This window comes from Schistocerca gregaria, unplaced genomic scaffold (assembly GCF_023897955.1).
Source record: "Schistocerca gregaria isolate iqSchGreg1 unplaced genomic scaffold, iqSchGreg1.2 ptg000308l, whole genome shotgun sequence".
Lineage (NCBI taxonomy): Eukaryota > Metazoa > Arthropoda > Insecta > Orthoptera > Acrididae > Schistocerca > Schistocerca gregaria.
In genome coordinates this window covers 395,931-420,000 of record NW_026061788.1, presented here as the reverse complement: position 1 = coordinate 420,000, position 24,070 = coordinate 395,931, and positions in this window count along the sequence as shown.

The window sequence follows — 24,070 nt, the reverse complement described above, 5'->3', positions numbered from 1 at the left end:
TAAAAACTATTGTGTGTCAATTTAAGCACAGTCTTGTATAATTTTTCTAAGGGGACGTTTCATATGTCGACCCTTAGCCGAGGATACCTCACTGGAATCTTCTGATTTTTTCCTTGTAGTTTGTGTAATTAGTGTAGCTTTTGTTTATTGCTAGCGCCTAATCTTAGAGTGAATTTCCTTTGTAGTTGTAGTCTTTCATTGTTGTACAGTACAACAGTTGTGGCATGCATGTAGAGTTGCACCAAGTATTTCGCAGCTGCGCTTGCAATTAACTAGATATTATTTTCAGTGCTATGTTAATGTGTTCTGTTATTTTTGCTCTTCAAATTGTGCTTTTCTGTTTTATCGTGTGAAATATTGTGACAATAATGGCGTGTGAAAAACGTAATACTAGGCTACAAAGTAAACTGGGAAATGACAGTGAAGACGGAAGCAATGTGTTAGCGCCACCATGTAATGAATTCACAAATGTTCAAAGTAGTAATTTGGTAATAGTGCATAGGAAAATGGAGCGGGCTGCAAATAATGGTGTAGGAAGTGAAACAGTTAGTGAACAGGGAAGCATTATCGATCGATTGGTCGGCAACAGCTCGCGTCAGGAATCCGATATGACAGGACACAATCTTGCAAATACTGTACATTCAGGTTTGCGTCCTCACCGTTTTCTCAAATAAGCCGAGACACATTTTCTGCTTGTCAAACTGTGAATGTTGCCGGTGCAAATGCACTGATGAAATGCATAGATGATCAAATTCCAGACACTAATACATTATTATTGCAATTAATGCAACAAATGAAACAAAACAAGAGACAAACACAGCAACAGTTAGACACAATGGAACAAAATCTTCAAAAGTTAGACACAATGGAACATAATCTTCAAAAGTTAGACACAATGGAACAAAATCTTCAAAAGTTAGACACAATGGAACAAAATCAAAGACAAACACAGCAACAGTTGGACACAATGGAACATAATCTTCGGAAGTTAGACACCACACTTGAACAAACACGTGAAGATTTAACTACTGAGTTACATAACATTGAATCGAAATGTCAAAAAATCTGTAATGACGTAAAAACACAAATTTGTGAGCATTTTCAACCTATTTTTTCGCGGCATGAAAACTCATTACAGAATCACGAAGCAGCCATAAAAGAATTGCAAACTGTTGTTCGTTAAAATCACGACACCTTGCAAGCTAAAATGGACTCAGTTGCATCCACCGATTCGGTTATGCAACTTGCAAGAACTCAGGAAAACTTAAAGGACACAGTAGATTCGATTTCAACACAAATGGACATTCTGAAATTTGGTTCAGAAAATCACACTGAGGAAATGTGTTCACTATCGGAGAAAGTAGCCGAACTTTCGGATCAGTTCACTAATTTATCTACGAAGGTAGATGATAATTTGAATGACACAAAACCGGTAGTCTTTAATGACACAGAAGAGTGCGAACAAATTAGGAAATTCAAACAAAGTCTGAATCAAATTAGTACGCAACACCAAAGAGAAATCCGGGAAGTACAGGATCAGCTGACACAGGTAATACAACAATTACGTATTTCAGAGGACACTCGCGCTCCAACACGGAAAGAGCGACATAGAAATACGGAACAGCCACAAAATAATATCACAGGGCACTTCGGAAATTATGAAAGAAATTGGCAAGGTACACCGAATTCTGAGATGGAACCGCCGACACGACGTAACAATGACCGATATGCTACCCGCCGAGACGATGATTTTGACTATAAGCTGTTCATTACTGCACGTAAATTCAAAACATTTAAGAATTCTGGCAACGACATTCATCCACAAGCGTGGCTCCATCAATTCTCTCATTGTTTTCCTCCCAACTGGTCACTAGAGCACAGATTAGAATTTATGTATGGCTGCTTAGAGAATGAACCAGCTGTAAGAATGCGATCGGTCATTCACGATTGCCACAGTGAAGGAGAATTTTACCATGCCTTCCTCTCAGCATATTGGCCGCAAGCCACACAAGACCGAGTAAAACATGGCATCATGATGATGAAACATTTCGAACAATCTGAATTTTCCAGTCTTGTGAAATATTTTGAAGACATGTTGCACAAGAATCAGTACCTGTCAAACCCATACAGCCTGTCAGAACTCATCCGCATTTGCTTAATCAAATTGCCTGAACATTTACGGCATATTATTTTGGCAGGCCGTTGCAAAGACGACATTGAAGCTTTTCAGGGACTCTTACAAGAATTAGAAATTGACACTGACAATCGCGGAACGCGAAAACAGGAACACAACAATTACAGGTCACATCCGTCGCAATTCCGCGATGAAAGAAATAATAACTGGACACGACAAGGCTATTCTCACAATACAAATCGTGACCAAAACAGACACCACCCGTATGACAACCGTTGGCAGAGTAGTAATAATTACAGGGAAAGGTCACCTCTCCGCGGTAATGACTATCACAGAGACAATCAGAGAAACAGACAATATGGGAACCAAAATAATTACTATCAAGGGAGACAGAATAACTTTAGACGCAACGGTCCAGCGCGCAGTTACGATTCAGAGAGAAATTCTCCACCACGTGACCGACAAGAAAGAAACTATGGAATCTACCGACATGACGACAGACGATATGATCGTAACGACAGACCTGAATTGCAGCAGAACTGGCGGGAATCAAACAGAGCAGGGCCCTCTCGACAAGGTGAATTTGTAGAAGTTAGGTCTCCAAATCCCAATAACGACGCGCGCCAACAAAGACACAGTAGGCAATGACTCATACCGCTGGCAGCCTCAAAACGTAGTTATCAAACTGACGACGCAGCTGCCGTAGCTAGTAATTACGTTAAAATGGAAGAAATTAGGGACATATTACTCCAGGAACACGACGTAAAACACAACAACATTGCATATCCTGTGATTCACATTACTGTAAATGACGTAAAATTTACGGCAGTACTTGACTCAGGCAGTCCCATTTCAGTAATTAGTGAAACAGCTTTTAGCAAATGCAATAAATCGAACGATTGCCCCACACTTCCGTTACGCAAGATTAAATTACAAAGTGCAGTCATTGGAAAAAGTGTAGATGTACACCAACAAACCAACTTAGAATTCTTTTGTCAGAGCCACAGCTTCTCTATGAACTTTCTTATTGTTCCATTGTTGTCGACGGAAATTATACTGGGAGTAGACTTTTTGAATGAATACAAAGCAATCTTAAACTTTCACGATGCTGAAATAAGTTTAGAGAAAGAAGGTAAGTCAATAGCTTTGAAATTTGAAGATTGGCTCTCAAACCATGACGAGGAAATTAATCGGATTTTCCTTCTGTTAGACAACAGTTCGGAATTTTCTACGGAACTAGACACTAACAGTCGCTCTGCAAGTACTGACAGGGATGATATCGACGGCACAATTGAAACTAATGAGTTAATTCAGAATAAAATTCAAACAATTGAGAATTGTAATTACACTGATAGGCAGGACCTTTCTGAGATTTTACAAGCACATTCCACAGTTTTTACTCACAAAACAGGAACAATCAAGGGATTTCAATACCAATTTCGTGTTCATGAGCATACTAAATTTTGTGTTAGACCATACGTAATTCCAGCACATTATAGGGACCGTGTTAGAACAGAAATACAATCCATGCTTGACGACGGCATTATTGAGCCTGCAGTAAGCTCATACAACAATCCATTACATGTTGTTGAGAAGAAAAATGGATCGATCAGGCTTGTCTTAGATTCGAGACAAATCAATACTATCATTATTCCTGAAACAGACAGGCCGCAAACGTTGGAAGAACTTCTTCAAAATTTTAATGGTGTAAAAGTGTTGTCTTCCATGGATCTCAGATCCAGCTTTTATCAGATCGAACTTCATCCAGAATGTAGAAAATATACAGCTTTTCTTTGTTTTGGCGTTTGTTATCAGTTTCGGAAACTTCCTTTTGGTTTGAACATTTCCTCGGCAGCATTCATTCGCGGGCTAAATTCCATATTACCTGAGCTCTTAAAACGTCACATCACCTTATATGTGGACGATATTCTGATAGCAGAAGCCTCATGGGAACAACATAATCGCATCCTCAACAGCGTGTTACATATTTTTGCAGAATCTGGAATTACAGTTAACTTGGAAAAGTCTGAATTCGGTAGGACAAAAGTGAAGTTTTTGGGACATATTATTTCTTCTGAAGGCATCCAGCCGGTTCCTGAAAAGTTAGAAGCAATCAGAGCCATTCCAATTCCATCCACAAAAAAACAAGTCCGCAGTTTTCTAGGTCTCGTAAATTTTTACCGTCGTTTTCTGAATATGCAAATTCTAGTTACACCAAAACTTTGTTCTCTCACTGGAAAAAATACTATTTGGAACTGGGACGAACAAGCACAGTTGGAATTCAATTCTTTGAAAGAATCGCTCCTTAACGCGCCAATACTAGCTCATCCAGATCTTTCACAAGACTTTTGCCTAAGCACGGATTCTTCTAAAGTCGGTCTTGGTGCCCATTTATTTCAAGAAGACACAGAAAATGACATTACTGTTCAGAAAACCATTGCTTTTGCTAGCCGAGTGCTAACAAAATCTGAAAAAAATTATTCCGTTACTGAATTAGAAGCTTTAGCTATCGTTTGGGCATTTAACAAATTCCGTTTCTTTCTTTATGGTAAGCACGTAAAAGTATACAGTGACCACCGTGCATTACAATTTCTTATGTCTTCAAAATTAAATCATGACAGGTTAAAACGTTGGGCATTGTTTCTGCAAGAATTCCACTTCACAATAGTCTACATTCCCGGCAAGGAGAACATTGTTGCGGACGCACTGTCACGCGCACAGGCTGGGCTTGAGAAAAGTAACACAGAAAGCAACCTCGAGAGAAATTTCAGTATTCTTTACATCCAGAAAGTCGCCTTTGAAAACTTCATCACCACATCTTTAAAGGACATTGCTCATGAACAAGACAAAGATCCGATTTGGAAAGACATCAAAAGTAAATGGCATGAAAAGACACACACACAGATTCGGCTTTATTATCTGGTTAGAAACAACATACTGTTCAAACGATGCACTGTTGATGACAAGCTATGGGTACTTTGCATTCCAGACGATTTTGTTAATAAGCTCATTTGGTACATTCATTTCAGCTATGCACATTTTGGTCCACGAAAATGTTATCATATTCTTCGAACGACTTGTTATTTTAACAATATGGAAAAGAGAATTCGAAGAGTCTTGTCTATTTGTAAACTTTGTCAAAAGGCGAAACCATCTACTGTCACTCATCGTGCTCCATTGTTTCCTATCATTCCTTCTAAATTAAAAGAATTTGCTGCTGTTGATCTCTTGGGACCGCTTGTCAGAACATCTAATGGATTTTCGTACGTTCTAGTCGCTGTTGAACTTACTTCAAAATTCGTTTCTTTCACTCCGTTACGTAAAGCCACTGGACGGTCTGTATCCAACGCCTTTGTTAGAAATTTCTTACGTGAAGTTGGACACGTTAGTAAAGTAATTTCAGATAACGGACCGCAATTCAGATCTGCTGTTTGGTCACGCATGCTTCGTAACCATAAAATCAAATCTGTTTTTATTTCATTGTACTCACCACATTGTAACCCGTCTGAACGGATTATGAAAGAAATCAATAAGCTTTGCAGACTTTATTGTCACAGAAAGCATCAGCATTGGGACAGATATTTACACTTATTTCAAAACGTGCTGAATGAAATGCCTCATGACTCCACTGCTTTACCACCTGTTCTTGTACTGAAGAATAAAGAACCACCAAACAGAATCAGAGAGCTTGTACCTTTTCCGAATACACGTAAACTTCGACACAAAGACATAATTGATTTGGCTATTAAAAATATAAATTCTGCTGCAGACAAAAGGAAAAAATTACACGGTAAAGCAAATGCAAAGAAATTATATATTGGTCAGAAAGTTCTCATTAAAGCTCATCCATTGTCACATAAGAAGAAACACTTGAGTCACAAATTCTTTCTAGTTTACAATGGACCTTACAGAATCCGACGTATACCACATGATAATTGCGTTGAAGTTGAAACTCTGCGTACTAGGAAGAGTAAAGGTTTACACCACATTTCACATGTAAAACCGTTTATTGAAAGATAATCTGCTTTTTAACTTTGTCTTTGCCATAAAACATTTCACTTCACATTTCTAGTATGCTTTGTCACACTGAGAAACTGTTAACATGCAACAATGTTTGAAGTTTACTATCCAGTTTAGAACCTACGGAACATATTTAAACAGAAATTACGAATGCATTGTTATAGTGAACAGACGTCACAGTGTTATTGTGCGTGTACATTCTTGCTTGTTAGTTGCACGATTACGTAACGACCATAAGGTTCACATACTTAGAACATTTACCAGTATTGCTAATGGGATTTTAATGCAACATTTTGGTTTACTTGAAAATACATTCTGGATTTAAAGTACTTTCTGTGAGATACCAGATGATACAGTGGTTAGTTTATGTGACAGCTACACGATTTTATCACGACGCTACTGATGAGTGACAATTTACAACGTTGCTTTTGCAGTTTATCTGTTTTATATCTACACAGTTTTTCTGAATTTTTCTGGAAAGTAAAACATGTTTTAGTAGTAACGTTTGTGGTATAGCTACAATGAGACAGCCTTTTCTGTAGCACAACAATACGTACAGTACAGTACTTACTTCATCACGGCAATAAGTGTAATAACTATGACATCTATACGCATAGCATTTCAATTTCGTTTATCATGAGGTAAGTACATTGACTTCTGCAGAACTTAGCCTTCGGAGGACAACAACTACGACACTTCCACAGAGATTGTCTTACAGCAAGACGCACATTTAGCGCTACAGGACACGCATTAAACTATTTATTTTTCAACATATTTTAATTACAAAGAAAGTTTTCCGTAATACATTTCATTCCATTGCTGTAATCTGTAACACTTGAGGATATAATTACATTATCCTCAGGGGGGTACACGCATGCTTTGTGTACCATGTGTTTGGCAAGCACAAGGAGCCCTAGCTAATATGGTATTTGCTTATACAACTTTACACATCGGTACCATATTTCTCTAACACATAAATTACACAGCTATCTGATCATTTAACTGAGAGAGACAAACATTTACTTTACTACATCAGCGACAGATGTTTACGTAATTACACCATTGGATAACTTCACACTTACGAAGTTGTATTTTGTCTGTACTTTGTGAACTGTTCATATTTTTTCGGAACCATTGTGATACTATGAGAGCTTTGAATGACATATTTGGTATGGGATCACGATTTTTAAAGTACGTTTGAGGCAGATGACACTTTTGACATGAGCAGAGAATTTTTTTTTTAGGTTTTGAAATTATTGGAGGAAGTTACGGAGATTTTGAGAGTTGACTGAGGTGTTATGATGTTATTATTACGATTACTATGTGTATTATGCTCTTGCGGTATGTTTATGATCAATAAGCCGATGCTATATGAGTCATTTGATTATGCTATGTATCTGTTATGATGAAATATTGAAGAAGTGTCGACGAATAAGGTAAGAAATAATGAGAAGAGGTTAGGGACTCTGGTTTGTGAAAAAAGTTGTTGGAAACCAAGAATCGTACTTTAAGAGTTATGAGATGTATGTAAATGCGTGAACGTATTACAATGCCGACGAAAATTTTTTGGACACTGTTATATCAATAGTATTTTGTTTCTACAGATGTGTAACGCAAATTCTTGACCTGTGAATTTTTTTATATGAGCCTGCCACTGTAGCGGAAACTGGTGTCGTAAATATTTCGATAAGACAGTTAAGTGACCAACTGCATGTAATGCGTCGTGGGCACCCAGCTGCGCGACAACCACCTGACAAAAAGAAAGCCATTAGTGTGTGACTTTCAGAGACACAGGTAAAAAAAAAGAGGCCATTATCCTCGCTATTGACATTCATTCCTTTGTAGAAAGCATCGCAAATACGCCACGCCCAAACCTGAAAACATATGATTACACTGTGAAGCTCTTAATTTATGATATTTACTGAAATGAAATGATGAGAAATATTTTATATCTATTGTCTTTATAGCTGAGAGATTGCTCATTTTCTTTAATATCCAGTTTCTATCTGCACTGCAGCATTGGCTAAAACAAAATTTAATAGATGTACTAGTATCACTATTTTCTGTCTACAGACCCAGTAAAGAATCATTTTATGATACTTTCTTAGAAAAGAGAACACAAATAGACATTTCCCTTCACAGGAATTGCAAAAATAATCTTTTTACGATTTGGTAACTTATCTGCTAGCGTATGTTTTCGTGATGCATCACTCTAATGTTAAGATGTGACATAGGTATTAAACATTTATACTGTAATATTTTTTCTGCTTCAGCTTTGTCATGTTTAGGTATAAGTTATAGCATTTGCTGCGGCTGCTTGCCATTCATAGTGCTACTGAATGTCACTTTGTATTACTAGGTTAAGCTAATTTTATTACTGATTTATTTTTCTTGTTTGCCTTATATTAGTTGTAATATTGCTGCCTTTTTTTGCCAATTTCCATTTTTTTATCATTGCTGTTTGTGTTAATTGTTTTGTGCTGCTGCATTGCCTCGTCCCTTAGTTTCGTATCTGAGCTCAGTAGATTTAAGTTAGCTTAAGAGGGGGTAGACTATATAAGAAACTAACTATGATGAATTGGAAGAAAAGCATTGAGAAGCTTTAAGAAACTGGTTTGGCCAAAAAAGTAGTGTACAGTGGAGAAAAACTATTTTTGAAAGAGGATGTGAACCGAATACAGAAAGCAGGTTTAGATAGGACTTTTTGGAAAAATGATGAACTAAGGGAGATCTCTATGCAAAATACTGCAGTAAAACAAACCCTGTCCTTTCCTTTCGTATTATCCCTCTATGTGTTTATGTACCCTTGTGTATTTGTCTTTTTCCTGTCTTTATGTGTTTAGCTAATAAGATTTATGTTGTAGAATTTTTCAAATACTATGTCATTTTCTTTGTAAATATGTTCAGACATTATTTATAGTGTTTTGTTTTAATGCTCATGTGTGAAGTTGATGTTTCAAAAGTTATTCTGAACCTTATGTATGTACTTTTGTTGTAATTTTTGTAACACTGATATATTTGCTATTTCGATTCTTTTGTAAAGCCTGTACTACTGCAAATGTTATCTGTATTGTTATGTTCTTTAAAGATGTATTTTGTACCTTTGTTATTGCATTCTTATGTTATAAAATTGTAATTGACACCAGTTCATCAAATTAAGTAACTTGTAAATTACATTTCACGTCACACGTTTCTGTTGGTCATAGTATATGGACAATATGTGAGAAGTAGGGACTGATAGTGTTTGCACGTGTGTTAATAACTCAGTAAGGGAATGGATAACAGCATTGCTGGTTCTAAGGACAATTCAAAAACAATTTTTCTGAGTGCACAAGTGGTGGTTATGGACTTGTTATATTATCCGCAAGACTCTTCAATGGTGATTGTGCGCCTGCACAGTCAAACAGATAGCTGCTGGCCATCTCTACAAGGACTACAGTGGGTCTACACCTTTGATGACTCACCAATACCATTATTTCTACAAGGACTGCAATGGGTCTGCACCTCTGGTGGCCCACCAATACCGTAATCTCTACCAGGACTACAATGGGCCTATTCTGTGACGACCTACCTACCAATATTCTTCAAAACTTGGGCTGACTCTGCTGTGGGTTTGCTATGTGGTGGCCCATTACCTGTCAGCATCTGAAGAGCCAGCACTGTCTTTCTGTTGGAAGGAAAACACTACTTCTTCAAGACTGCATGGAAATCCACTACTTCAGTGTGCACTTTCTTTTACTCCATAGACATTGATCAAAAACACTGCTATTTTACTATGATGAACGATCAGGACTGTCTTTATGGACTGTGAGCTATATCGCGTGTTGCGATACGTGTAGACGCTAAAAGAACCACAGTAGAACACAGAGGAAGCTTCGAAGTTGATGTAATAGGCAGTTAGAAGCAACACAATTCAAATTTTAGTTATCGATTATTGATTTTAGCTGGCTTTGGTGCCTTGAACATGAGCTAAGACCTTAAGATTTTGTATGAAGGGAGGTCAGGGTGCCGCGTTGCACGGAAGAATGAGAAAAGTGTTCATATGTAGTTAAAACCTGAGAAATACGGCCGATTTCGTCATTTGCTATCGATTCGACTTCATTCCACACCGCCACATTGGTCGCTCTTCTGTCTGAAACCGTTACATTTGTTGTGTGTAAAGCTATGTCGCATGCTGTGGTATGCGGAGACACTAAACGCACCATAGTAGAACTCAGAAGAGGCTTCTAAGTTGATGTAATAGCCAGTAAGATGCAGTACAATTCAAGTTTTAGTTATCGATTATTGAATTTTTACCATTCTTTGGTGCCTTGGACATGAGCCGGGACCTTAAGATTTTGCATGAAAGGAGGACTAGCAGCCGCGTTGCACGGGAGAATGTGAAAAGTGTTCATATGTATTAAAAAAATAAGAAATCCATCCGTCTTCGTCATTTGTTATCGAATCGACTTAAAGCCAGACCGTCAGATTGGCCGCTCTTCTCCCAGAAACGGTTAAATTTATCGTCTGCAAAGTTATGTCGCGTGCTGCGGTATGCGGAGACACTAAAAGCACCATAGTAGAACACAGAAGAAGCTTCTAAGTTGAAGTAATAGCCTTTAAGAAGCAGTACAATTCAAGTTTTAGTTATCGATTATTGACTTTTTAACCGGCTTTGGTGCCTTGGACATGAGCTAGTATCTTACGATTTTGCATGAATCGAGGTCTAGCAGCCACGTTGCACGGGAGAATGTGAAAGGTGTTCATATGTAGTAAAAACAAGAGATATCCGTCCGTTTTCGTAATTTAGTATCGAATCGACTTAAGGCCAGATCGTCACATTGCCTGCTCTGTTCTCTGAAAGGGTTACATTTAACGTCTGCAAAGCTATATCGCGTGCTGCGGTACGTGGAGACACAAAAAGAACCACAGTACAACACAGAAGAAGCTTCGAAATTGATGTAATCGCCAGTTAGAAGCAGTAAAATTAAAGTTTTTGTTATCGATTATTGACTTTTTAGCTGGCTTTGGTGCCTTGGACATGAGGTAAGACCTTAAGATTTTGCATGAAGGGAGGTGAGGGAGCCGCATTGTACGAAAGAATGTGAAAAGTGTTTAAATCTAGTAAAAACCTGAAAAATACGACCGTTTTCGTAATTTGCTATCGAATCGACTTCATTCCATATCGCCACATTGGCCGCTCTTCTCTCTGAAACGGTTATATCCTTCGTGTGTAAAGCTATGTCGCGTGCTGCGGTATGCGGAGACACTAAAACCACCATAGTAGAACACAGAAGAAGCTTCTAAGTTGATACAATAGCCAGTAAGAAGCAGTACAATTCAAATTTTAGTTAACGATTGTTGACTTTTTAGCCGCCTTTGGTGTCTTGGACATAAGCTAGGACCTTACGATTTTCGATGAAGGGAGGTCTAGCACACACGTTGCACGGGAGAATATGAAATGTGTTCATATATAGTAAAAACCTGCGAAATCCGTCCTTTTCGCCATTTGTTATCGAATCGACTTAAAGCCAGATCGTCACATTGGCCGCTCTTCTCTCTGAAACGGTTAAATTTATCGTCTGCAAAGCCATATCGCGTGCTGCGGTACGTGGAGACACTAAAAGAACCACAGTAGAACACAGTAGAATCTTCAAAGTTGATGTAATAGCCAGTTAGAAGCAGTAAAATTCAAGTTTTAGTTATCGATTATTGACTTTTTAGCTGGCTGTGGTGTCTTGGACATGAGCTAAGACCTAAAGATTTTGCATGAAGGGAAGTCAGGGAGCCGCGTTGCACGGACGAATGTGAAAAGTGTTCACATGTAGTGAAAACCTGGAAAATCCGTCCGTTTTCGTTATTTATTATCGAATCGACTTAAAGCCAGGTCGTCACATTGGCCGCCCTTCTCTCTGAAATGGTTACATTTATCGTCTGCAAAGCTATGTCGCGTGCTGCAGTATGCGGAGACACTAAAAGCACCATAGTAGAATACAGAAGAAGCTTCTAAGTTGATGTAACAGCCACTAAGAAGCAGTACAATTCCAGTTTTAGTTATCGATTATTGACTTTTTAACCGGCTTTGATACCATGGACATGAGCTAGTACCTTAAGATTTTGCATGAAAGGAGGACTAGCAGCCACGCTGCATGAGAGAATGTGAAAATTGTTCAGATGTAGTAAAAACCTGATAAATCCGTCCGTTTTCGTCATTTGTTATCGAATCGACTTAAAGCCAGATCTTCACATTGGCGCTCTTCTTTCTGAGATGGTTACATTTATCGTCTGCAAAGCAATGTCGCGTGCTGCGGTATGCCGAGACACTAAAGGCACCATAGTACAACACAAAAGAGGCTTCTAAGTTGATGTAATAGCCAGTAGGAAGCAGTACAATTGAAGTTTTAGTTATGGATTATTGACTTTTTACCCCTCTTTGGTGCCTTGGACATGAGCTAGGCATTAAAGATTTTTGCATTAAAGGAGGACTAGCAGCCGCGTTGCACGGGAGAATGTGAAAAGTGTTAATATGTAGTAAAAACCTGAGAAATCCGCCCGTTTTCGTCATTTGTTATAGAATCGACCTAAAACCAGAACGTCACATTGGCCGCTATTCTCTCTGAAACGGTTACATTTATCGTGTGCAAAGCTATGGCGCGTGCTGCGGTATGCAGAGACACTAAAAGCACGATAGTATAAAACAGATAAAGCTTCTAAGTTGATGTAATAGCCAGTAAGAAGCAGTACAACTGAAGTTTTAGTTATCGATTATTGACTTTTTACCCTTCTTTGGTGCCTTGGACAAGAGCTAGGCCCTTAAGATTTTTGCATTAAAGGAGGACTAGCAGCCGCGTGGCACGGGAGAATGTGAAAAGTGTTCATTTGTAGTAAAAACCTGAGAAATCCGCCCGTTTTCGTCATTTGTTATCGAATCGACTTAATGCCAGATCGTCACATTGGCCACTTTTCTCCCTGAAACGGTTAAATTTATCGTGTGCAAAGCTATAACGAGTGCTGCGGTATGTGGAGACACCTGGTAAGGATCCCACACTGCGCATGAATATTCTAACAGAGGACGAACGAGTGTAGTGTAAGCTGTCTCTTTAGTGGAGTTGTTGCATTTTCTAAGTGTCCTGCCAATGAACCGCAACCTTTGGCTCGCCTTCCCGACATTATTATCTATGTGGTCCTTCCAACTGAAGTTGTTCGTAATTTTAACACCCAGGTACTTAGTTGAATTGACAGCCTTGAGAATTATACTATTTATCGAGTAATGGAATTTCAGCGGATTTCTTTTGGAACTCATGTATATCATCTCACACTTAATACCAGATCGTCACATTGGCCGCTCTTCTCTATGAAACGGTTACACGTTTCGTCTGTAAAGCTATGTCGCGTGCTGCGGTATGCGGAGACACTAAAAGCACCGTAGTAGAACACAGAAGAAGTTTCTAAGTTGATGTAATAGGCAGTAAGGAGCAGTACAATTCAAGTTTTAGTTATCGATTATCGACTTTTTAGCCGACTTTGGTGATATGGACATGAGCTAGTACCTTATGATTTTGCCTTAAGCGAGGTCTAGCAGCCATGTTGTACGCGGGAATGTGAAATGATTTCATATCTAGTAAAAACCTTAAAAACAGCTCGTTTTCGTCATTTGCTATCGAATCGACTTAATTACTAGATCGTCACATTGGCCGATCTTCTCTATGAAACGGTTACACTTTTCGTCTGCAAAGCTATGTCACGTGCTGCGGTATGCGGAAACACTAAAAGCACCATAGTAGAACGCAGAAGAAGCTTCTAAGTTGATGTGATAGCCAGTAAGAAGCAGTACAAATCGAGTTTTAGTCGTCGATTATTGTCTTTTTAGCCGGCTTTGATGCCTTGGGCATGAGCTGGAACCTTAAGATTTTGCCTGAAGAGAGGTCTATTATCTAAGTTGCACGGGAGAATGTGAAAAGTGTTCATATGTAGTAAAAACCTGTAAAATCCGCCCGTTTTCGTCCTTTGGTATCGAAACGACTGAAAGCCAGATCGTCACATTGCCCGCTCTTCTCTATGAAACGGTTACACTTTTCGTCTGCAAAGCTATGTCGCGTGCTGTGGTATGCGAAGACACTAAAAGCACCATAGTAAAACGCAGAAGAAGCTTGTAAGTTGACGTGATAGCCAGTAAGAAGCAATACAAATCAAGTTTAAGTTTTCTATTATTGTCTATTTAGCTGGCTATAGTGCCTTGGATACGAGCTAGGACCTTAAGATGTTGCATGAAGGGAGGTCTATCAGCCCGCGTTGCACGGTAGAATGTGAAAAGTGTTCACATGTAGTAAAAACCTGTAAAATCCGCCCGTTTTCGTAATTTGCTATCGAATCGACTTCATGCCAGATCGTCACAATGTCCGCTCCTCTCTATGAAACGGTTATATTTATCGTCAGCAAAGCTATGTCGCTTGCTGCTGTATGCGGAGACACTAAAAGCACCAAGTAGAACATAAAATAAGCTCCGAAGTTGATGTAATAGCCAGTAAGAAGCAGTACAATTCAAGTTTTAGTTATCGGTTATTGACTTTGTAGCCGGCTTTGGTGCCTTGGACAATGGCTAGGACCTTAAGAGTATGCATGAAGAGAGGTCTAGCGGCCACGTATCACGGGAGAATGTAAAAAGTGTTCATATGTAGTAAAAACCTGTAATATCCGCCCGGTTTCGTCATTTCCTGTCGAATCGACTTAATGCCAGATCGCCAAATTGGCCGCTCTTCTCTAAGAAACGGTTACACTTTCCGTCTGCAAAGCTATGTCGCGTGCTGTGGTATGCGAAGACACTAAAAGGACCATAGTAGAACGCAGAAGAAGCTTCTAAGTTGATGTGATAGATAGTAAGATGCAGTAGAAAGCAAATTTAGTTTTCAATTATTGTCGTTTTAGCCGGCTTTGGTGCCTTGGACATGAGATAGGACCTTAAAATATTGCATGAAGAGAGGTCAGGCAGCCACGTTGAACGGTAGAATGTGAAAGGTGTTCGTATGTAGTAAAAACCTGTAATATCCGCCCGTTTTGGTCCTTTGCTATCGAATCGACTCTAAGCCAGATCGTCACACTGGCCGCTCTTCTCTATGAAACTGTTACACGTTTCGTCTGCAAAGCTATTTCACTTGCTGCGGTATGCGGAGACACTAAAAGCACCATAGTAGAACATAAAACAAGCTTCTAAGTTGATGTAATAGCCAGTAAGAAGAAGTAAAATTCAAGTTCGAGTTATCGATTATGGTTTTTTTTGCCGGCTTTGGTGCCTTGGACATGAGCTACTACCTTAAGATTTTGCCTGAAGTGAGATCTATCAGCCATGTTGTACGCGGGAATGTGAAATGTGTTCATATGTAGTAAAAACCTTAAAAACTGCTCCTTTTCGTCATTTGCTGTCGAATAGACTTAGTGCCAGATTGTCACATTGGCCGATCTTCTCTATGAAACGGTTACTCTTTCCGTCTGCAAAGCTATGTCACGTGCTGCGGTATGCGGAGACAATAAAAGCAACATAGTAGAACGCAGAAGAAGCTTCTAAGTTGATGTGATAGTCAGAAAGAAGCACTACAAATCAAGTTTTAGTTATCGATTATTGACTTTGTAGCCGGCTTTGGTATCTTGGACATGAGCTAGGAACTTACGATTTTGCATGAAGAGAGGTCTAGTAGCCACATTGCACGGGAGAATGTGAAAAGTGTTCATATGTAGCAGAAACCTGTAAAATCGCCAGTTTTCTTCATTTGCTATCGAATCGACTTCATGCCAGATCGTCACATTGGCGGCGCTTCTCACTGAAACGGTTACATTTTTCGTCTGCAAAGCTATGACACGTGCTGCGGTAAGCGGAGACACTAAAAGCACCAAGTAGAACATAAAATAAGCTTCGAAGTTGATGTAATAGCCAGTAAGAAGCAGTACAATTCAAGTTTTAGTTATCGGTTATTGACTTTGTAGACGGCTTTGGTGCCTTAGACAATGGCTAGGACCTTAAGAGTATGCATGAAGAGAGGTCTAGCGGCCACGTATCACGGGAGAATGTAAAAAGTGTTCATATGTAGTAAAAAACCTGTAAAACCCGCCCGGTTTCGTCATTTCCTATCGAATCGACTTAATGCCAGATCGCCACATTGGCCGCTCTTGTCTAAGAAACGGTTACACTTTCCGGCTGCAAAGCTATGTCGCGTGCCGTGGTATGCGAAGACACTAAAAGGACCATAGTAGAACGCAGAAGAAGCTTCTAAGTTGATGTGATAGATAGTAAGAAGCAGTAGAAATCAAATTTAGTTTTCAATTATTGTCTTTTTAGCCGGCTTTGGTGCCTTGGACATGAGATAGGACCTTAAAATATTGCATGAAGAGAGGTCTAGCAGCCACGTTGAACGGTAGAATATGAAAGGTGTTCGTATGTAGTAAAAACCTGTAAAATCCGCCCGTTTTCGTCCTTTGCTATCGAATCGACTCTAAGCCAGATCGTAACACTGGCCGCTCTTCTCTATGAAACTGTTACACGTTTCGTCTGCAAAGCTATTTCACTTGCTGCGGTATGCGGAGACACTAAAAGCACCATAGTAGAACATAAAAGAAGCTTCTAAGTTGATGTAATAGCCAGTAAGAAGAAGTAAAATTCAAGTTCGAGTTATCGATTATGGTTTTTTTTGCCGGCTTTGGTGCCTTGGACATGAGCTACTACCTTAAGATTTTGCCTGAAGTGATGTCTATCAGCCATGTTGTACGCTTGAATGTGAAATGTGTTCATATGTAGTAAAAACCTTAAAAACTGCTCCTTTTCGTCATTTGCTATCGAATCGACTTAATGCCAGATTGTCACATTGGCCGATCTTCTCTATGAAACGGTTACTCTTTCCGTCTGCAAAGCTATGTCACGTGCTGCGGTATGCGGAGACAATAAAAGCAAAATAGTAGAACGCAGAAGAAGCTTCTAAGTTGATGTGATAGTCAGAAAGAAGCACTATAAATCAAGTTTTAGTTATCGATTATTGACTTTGTAGCCGGCTTTGGTATTTTGGACATGAGCTAGGAACTTACGATTTTGCATGAAAAGAGGTCCAGTAGCCACATTGCACGGGAGAATGTGAAAAGTGTTCATATGTAGTAGAAACCTGTAAAATCGGCCAGTTTTCTTCATTTGCTATCGAATCGACTTAAAGCCAGATCGTCACATTGGCCGCTCTTCTCACTGAAACGGTTACATTTTTTGTCTGCAAAGCTATGACACGTGCTGCGGTATGCGGAGACACTAAAAGCACTATAGTAGAACACAAAACAAGCTTCTAACTTGATGTAATAGCCAGTAAGAAGAAGTAAAATTCAAGTTTGAGTTATCGATTATTGTCTTTTTAGCCGGCTTTGGTGCCTTGGACATGAACTAGGACCTTAAGTGTATGCATGAAGAGAGGTCTAGCAGCCACGCTTCACGGGAGAATGTAAAAAGTGTTCATATGTAGTAAAAACCTGTAAAATCCAACTGTTTTCGTCATTTATTATCGAATCGATTTAATGCCAGATCGTCACATTGGCCGCTCTTCTCTAAGAAACGGTTACATTTATCGTCTGCAAAGCTGTGTCGCGTGCTGTGGTATGCGAAGACACTAAAAGGACCATAGTAGAACGCAGAAGAAACTTCTAAGTTGATGTGATAGCCAGTAAGAAGCTATACAAATCAAGTTTTAGTTGTCGATTATTGACTTTTCAGCCGGCTTTAGTGCCTTGGACAAGAGCTAGTACCTTAAGATTTTGCCTGAAGAGAGGTCTATTACCACGTTGCGCGGGAGAATGTGAAAAGTGTTCGTATGTAGTAAAAACCTGTAAAATCTGACTGTTTTCGTTATTTGCTATCGAATCGACTTAATGCCAGATCGTCACATTGGCCGCTCTTCTCTATGAAACGGTTACACTTTTCGTCTGCAAAGATAAGTCGGGTGCTGCGATATTTGGAGACAGTAAAAGCAATATAGTAGAACACAAAAGAAGCTTCTAAGTTGATGTAATTGCCAGTAAGAAGCAGTACAATTCAAATTTTAGTTATCGATTATTGATTTTTTAGTCGGCTTTGGTGCCTTGGACAAGAGCTAGGACCTTAAGGTTTTGCATGAAGTGAGGTCTAGCAGCCACGTTGCACGGAAGGGTGTGAAAGGTGTTCGAATGTAGTAAAAACCTCTAAAATCCGCCCGTTTTCGTCATTTGCTATCGATTCGACTTAATGCCAGATCGTCACATTGGCCGATCTTCTCTATGTAACGGTTACACTTTTCGTCTGCAAAGCTATTTCACTTGCTGCGGTATGCGGAGACACTAAAAGCACCATAGTAGAACAAAAACAAGCTTCTTAGTTGATGTAATAGCGAGTAAGAAGAAGTAAAATTCAAGTTCGAGTTATCGATTATTGTTATTTTAGCTAGCTTTCGCGCCGTGGACATGAGCTACTGAAGGGAGGTCTAGCAGCCACGTTGCACGGGAGAATGTGAAAAGTGTTCATATGTAGTAAAAACCTGTAAAATCTGCCCGTTTTCGTCTTTTTCTATGGAATCGACTTAATGCCAGATCGTCACATTGGCCGGTCTTCTCTGTGAAATTGTTACACTTTTTGTCTGCAAAGCTATGTCTGCTGCTACGGTATGCAGAGACAGTAAAAGCAACATAGTAGAACACAAAAGAAGCTTCTAAGTTGATGTAATTGCCAGTGAGAAGGAGTACAATTAAAATTTTAGTTATCGATTATTGAATTTTTAGTCGGCTTAGGTGCCGTGGACATGAGCTAGTTCCTTGAGATTTTGCCTGAAGGGAGGTCTAGCAGCCACGTTGCACGGGAGAATGTGAAAAGTGTACATTTGTAGTAAAAATCTGTAAAATCCGCCTGTTTTCGTCATTTGCTGTCGAATCGACTCAATGCCAGATCGTCACATTGGCCGCTCTTCTCTAAGAAACGGATACACTTTCCGTCTGCAAAGCTATGTCGCGTGCAGCGGTATGCGAAGACACTAAAAGGACCATAGTAGAACGCAGAAGAAACTTCTAAGTTGATGTGATAGATAGTAAGAAGCAGTAGAAATCAAATTTAGTTTCCGATTATTGTCTTTTTAGCCGGCTTTGGTCCGTTGGACATGAGCTAGGACCTTAAAATATTGCATGAAGTGAGGTCTAGCAGCTACGTTGCACGGAAGGGTGTGAAAGGTGTTCGAATGTAGTAAAAACCCCTAAAATCCGCCCGTTTTCGTCCTTTGCTATCGAATCGACTCAAAGCCAGATCGTCACACTGGCCGCTCTTCTCTATGAAACTCTTACACGTTTCGTCTGTAAAGCTATGTCGCGTCCTGCTGTATGCGGATACACTAAAAGCACAATCGTAGATCACACAAGAAGTTTCTAAGTTGGTGTAATAGCCAGTAAGAAGCAGTACAATTCAAGTTTTAGTTTTCGATTATTGACATTTTTGCCACCTTTGGTCCATGGACATGAGCTCGAACCTTAAGATTTTGCATGAAGGGAGGTCTAGCAGACCGTGTTGCACGGTAGAATGTGAAAGTTGTTTGTAGGTAGTAAAAACCTGTAAAATCCAAGCGTTTTCGTCATTTGCTATCGAATCGACTTAATGCCAGATCGTCACATTGGCCGCTCTTCTCTTTGAAACAGTTACACGTTTCGTCTGTAATGCTATGTCGCGTGCTGCGGAATGCGGAGACACTAAAATCACCATAGTAGAACACAAAAGAAGGTTCTAAGTTGATGTAATTGCCGGTAAGAAGCAGTACAATTCAAGTTTTAGTTATCGATTATTGACATTTTTGCCACCTTTGGTCCATGGACATGAGCTCGAACCTTAAGATTTTGCATGAAGGAGGTCTAGCAGACCGCGTTGCACGGTAGAATGAGAAAGTTGTTTGTAGGTAGTAAAAACCTGTAAAATCCGAGCGTTTTCGTCATTTGCTATCGAATCGACTTAATGCCTGATCGTCACATTGACCGCTCTTCTCTATGAAACAGTTACACGTTTCGTCTGTAATGCTATGTCGCGTGCTGCGGTATGCGAAGACACTAAAAGGACCATAGTAGAACGCAGAAGAAGCTTCTAAGTTGATGTGATAGCCAGTAAGAAGCTTTACAAATCAAGTTTTAGTTGTCGATTATTGACTTTTTAGCCGGCTTTGGTGCCTTGGACAACAGCTAGGGCATTAAGGTTTTGCATGAAGTGAGGTCTAGCAGCCACGTTGCACGGAAGGGTGTGAAAGGTGTTCGAATGTTGTAAAAACCTCTAAAATCCGCCCGTTTTCGTCACTTGCTGTCGAATCGACTCAATGCCAGATCGTCACATTGGCCGCTCTTCTCTAAGAAACGGATACACTTTCCGTCTGCAAAGCTATGTCGCGTGCTGCGGTATGCGGAGACACGAAAAGCACAATCGTAGATCACACAAGAAGCTTCTAAGTTGGTGTAATAGCCAGTAAGAAGCAGTACAATTCAAGTTTTAGTCATCGATTATTGACATTTTTGCCATCTTTGGTCCATGGACATGAGCTCGAACCTTAAGATTTTGCATGAAGGGAGGTCTAGCAGCAAGCGTTGCACGGTAGAATGTGAAAGGTGTTCGTAGGTAGTAAAAACCTGTAAAATCCGAGCGTTTTCGTCATTTGCTATCGAATCGACTTAATGACATATCGTCACATTGGTCGCTCTTCTCTATGAAACGGTTACACGTTTCGTCTGTAATGCTATGTCGCGTGCTACGGTATGCGAAGACACTAAAATCACAATAGTAGAACACAGAAGAAGCTTCTAAGTTGATGTATTAGCCAGTGAGAAGCACTACAATTTTAGTTTTAGTTATCGATTATTGTCTCTTTAGCCGGCTTTGGTGCCTTCGACATGAGCTAGTACCTTAAGATTTTGCCTGAAGAGAGGTCTATTACCACGTTGCGCGTGAGAATGTGAAAAGTGTTCATATGTATTAAAAACCTGTAAAATCTGCCCGTTTTCGTTATTTGCTATCGAATCGACTTAATGCCAGATCGTCACATTGGCCGATCTTCTCTATGGAACGGTTACACTTTTCGTCTGCAAAGCTATTTCACTTGCTGTGGTATGCGGAGACACTAAAAGCACCATAGTAGAACAAAAACAAGCTTCTTAGTTGATGTAATAGCCAGTAAGAAGAAGTAAAATTCAAGTTCGAGTTATCGATTATTGTTTTTTTAGCCGGCTTTGGCGCCGTTTACATGAGCTAGTTCCTTGAGATTTTGCCTGAAGGGAGGTCTAGCAGCCACGTTGCACGGGAGAATGTGTAAGGTGTTCATATGTAGTGAAAACCTGTAAAATCTGCCCGTTTTCGTCATTTGCTATGGAATCGACTTTATGCCAGATCGTCACATTGGTCGCTCCTCTCTAAGAAACGGTTACATTTTCCGTCTGCAAAGCTACGTCGCGTGCTGTGGTATGCGAAGACACTAAAAGGACCATAGTAGAACGCAGAAGAAGCTTCTAAGTTGATGTGATAGCCAGTAAGAAGCTATACAAATCAAGTTTTAGTTGTCGATTATCGACTTTTTAGCCGGCTTTGGTGCCTTGGACAAGAGCTAGGAACTTAAGATTTTGCATGAAGTGAGGTCTAGCAGCCACGTTGCACGGAAGGGTGTGAAAGGTGTTCGAATGTAGTAAAAACACCTAAAATCCGCCCGTTTTCGTCCTTTGCTATCGAATCGACTCAAAGCCAGATCGTCACACTGGCCGCTCTTCTCTATGAAACTCTCACACGTTTCGTCTGTAAAGCTATGTCGCGTCCTGCTGTATGCGGATACACTAAAAGCACAATCGTAGATCACACAAGAAGTTTCTAAGTTGGTGTAATAGCCAGTAAGAAGCAGTACAATTCAAGTTTTAGTTTTCGATTATTGACATTTTTGCCACCTTTGGTCCATGGACATGAGCTCGAACCTTAAGATTTTGCATGAAGGGAGGTCTAGCAGACCGCGTTGCACGGTAGAATGTGAAAGTTGTTTGTAGGTAGTAAAAACCTGTAACATCCAAGCGTTTTCGTCATTTGCTATCGAATCGACTTAATGCCAGATCGTCACATTGGCCGCTCTTCTCTATGAAACAGTTACACGTTTCGTCTGTAATGCTATGTCGCGTGCTGCGGTATGCGGATACACAAAATCACCATAGTAGAACACAAAAGAAGCTTCTAAGTTGATGTAATTGCCAGTAAGAAGCAGTACAATTCAAGTTTTAGTTATCGATTATTGACATTTTTGCCACCTTTGGTCCATGGACATGAGCTCGAACCTTAAGATTTTGCATGAAGGGAGGTCTAGCAGACCGCGTTGCACGGTAGAATGAGAAAGTTGTTTGTAGGTAGTAAAAACCTGTAAAATCCGAGCGTTTTCGTCATTTGCTATCGAATCGACTTAATGCCAGATCGCCACATTGGCCGCTCTTCTCTGTGAAATTGTTACACTTTTCGTCTGCAAAGCTATGTCTGCTGCTACGGTATGCGGAGACAGTAAAAGCAACATAGTAGAACACAAAAGAAGCTTCTAAGTTGATGTAATTGCCAGCGAGAAGGAGTACAATTAAAATTTTAGTTATCGATTATTGAATTTTTAGTCGGCTTTGGTGCCGTGGACATGAGCTAGTTCCTTGAGATTTTGCCTGAAGGGAGGTCTAGCAGCCACGTTGCACGGGAGAATGTGAAAAGTGTACATTTGTAGTAAAAACCTGTAAAATCCGCCCGTTTTCGTCATTTGCTGTCGAATCGACTCTAAGCCAGATCGTCACACTGGCCGCTCTTCTCTATGAAACTGTTACACGTTTCGTCTGCAAAGCTATTTCACTTGCTGCGGTATGCGGAGACACTAAAAGCACCATAGTAGAACATAAAACAAGCTTCTAAGTTGATGTAATAGCCAGTAAGAAGAAGTAAAATTCAAGTTCGAGTTATCGATTATGGTTTTTTTTGCCGGCTTTGGTGCCTTGGACATGAGCTACTACCTTAAGATTTTGCCTGAAGTGATGTCTATCAGCCATGTTGTACGCTTGAATGTGAAATGTGTTCATATGTAGTAAAAACCTTAAAAACTGCTCCTTTTCGTCATTTGCTATCGAATCGACTTAATGCCAGATTGTCACATTGGCCGATCTTCTCTATGAAACGGTTAGTCTTTCCGTCTGCAAAGCTATGTCACGTGCTGCGGTATGCGGAGACAATAAAAGCAACATAGTAGAACGCAGAAGAAGCTTCTAAGTTGATGTGATAGTCAGAAAGAAGCACTACAAATCAAGTTTTAGTTATCGATTATTGACTTTGTAGCCGGCTTTGGTATTTTGGACATGAGCTAGGAACTTACGATTTTGCATGAAAAGAGGTCCAGTAGCCACATTGCACGGGAGAATGTGAAAAGTGTTCATATGTAGCAGAAACCTGTAAAATCGGCCAGTTTTCTTCATTTGCTATCGAATCGACTTAAAGCCAGATCGTCACATTGGCCGCTCTTCTCACTGAAACGGTTACATTTTTCGTCTGCAAAGCTATGACACGTGCTGCGGTATGCGGAGACACTAAAAGCACCATAGTAGAACAAAAACAAGCTTCTTAGTTGATGTAATAGCGAGTAAGAAGAAGTAAAATTCAAGTTCGAGTTATCGATTATTGTTATTTTAGCTAGCTTTCGCGCCGTGGACATGAGCTACTGAAGGGAGGTCTAGCAGCCACGTTGCACGGGAGAATGTGAAAAGTGTTCATATGTAGTAAAAACCTGTAAAATCTGCCCGTTTTCGTCTTTTTCTATGGAATCGACTTAATGCCAGATCGTCACATTGGCCGGTCTTCTCTGTGAAATTGTTACACTTTTTGTCTGCAAAGCTATGTCTGCTGCTACGGTATGCAGAGACAGTAAAAGCAAC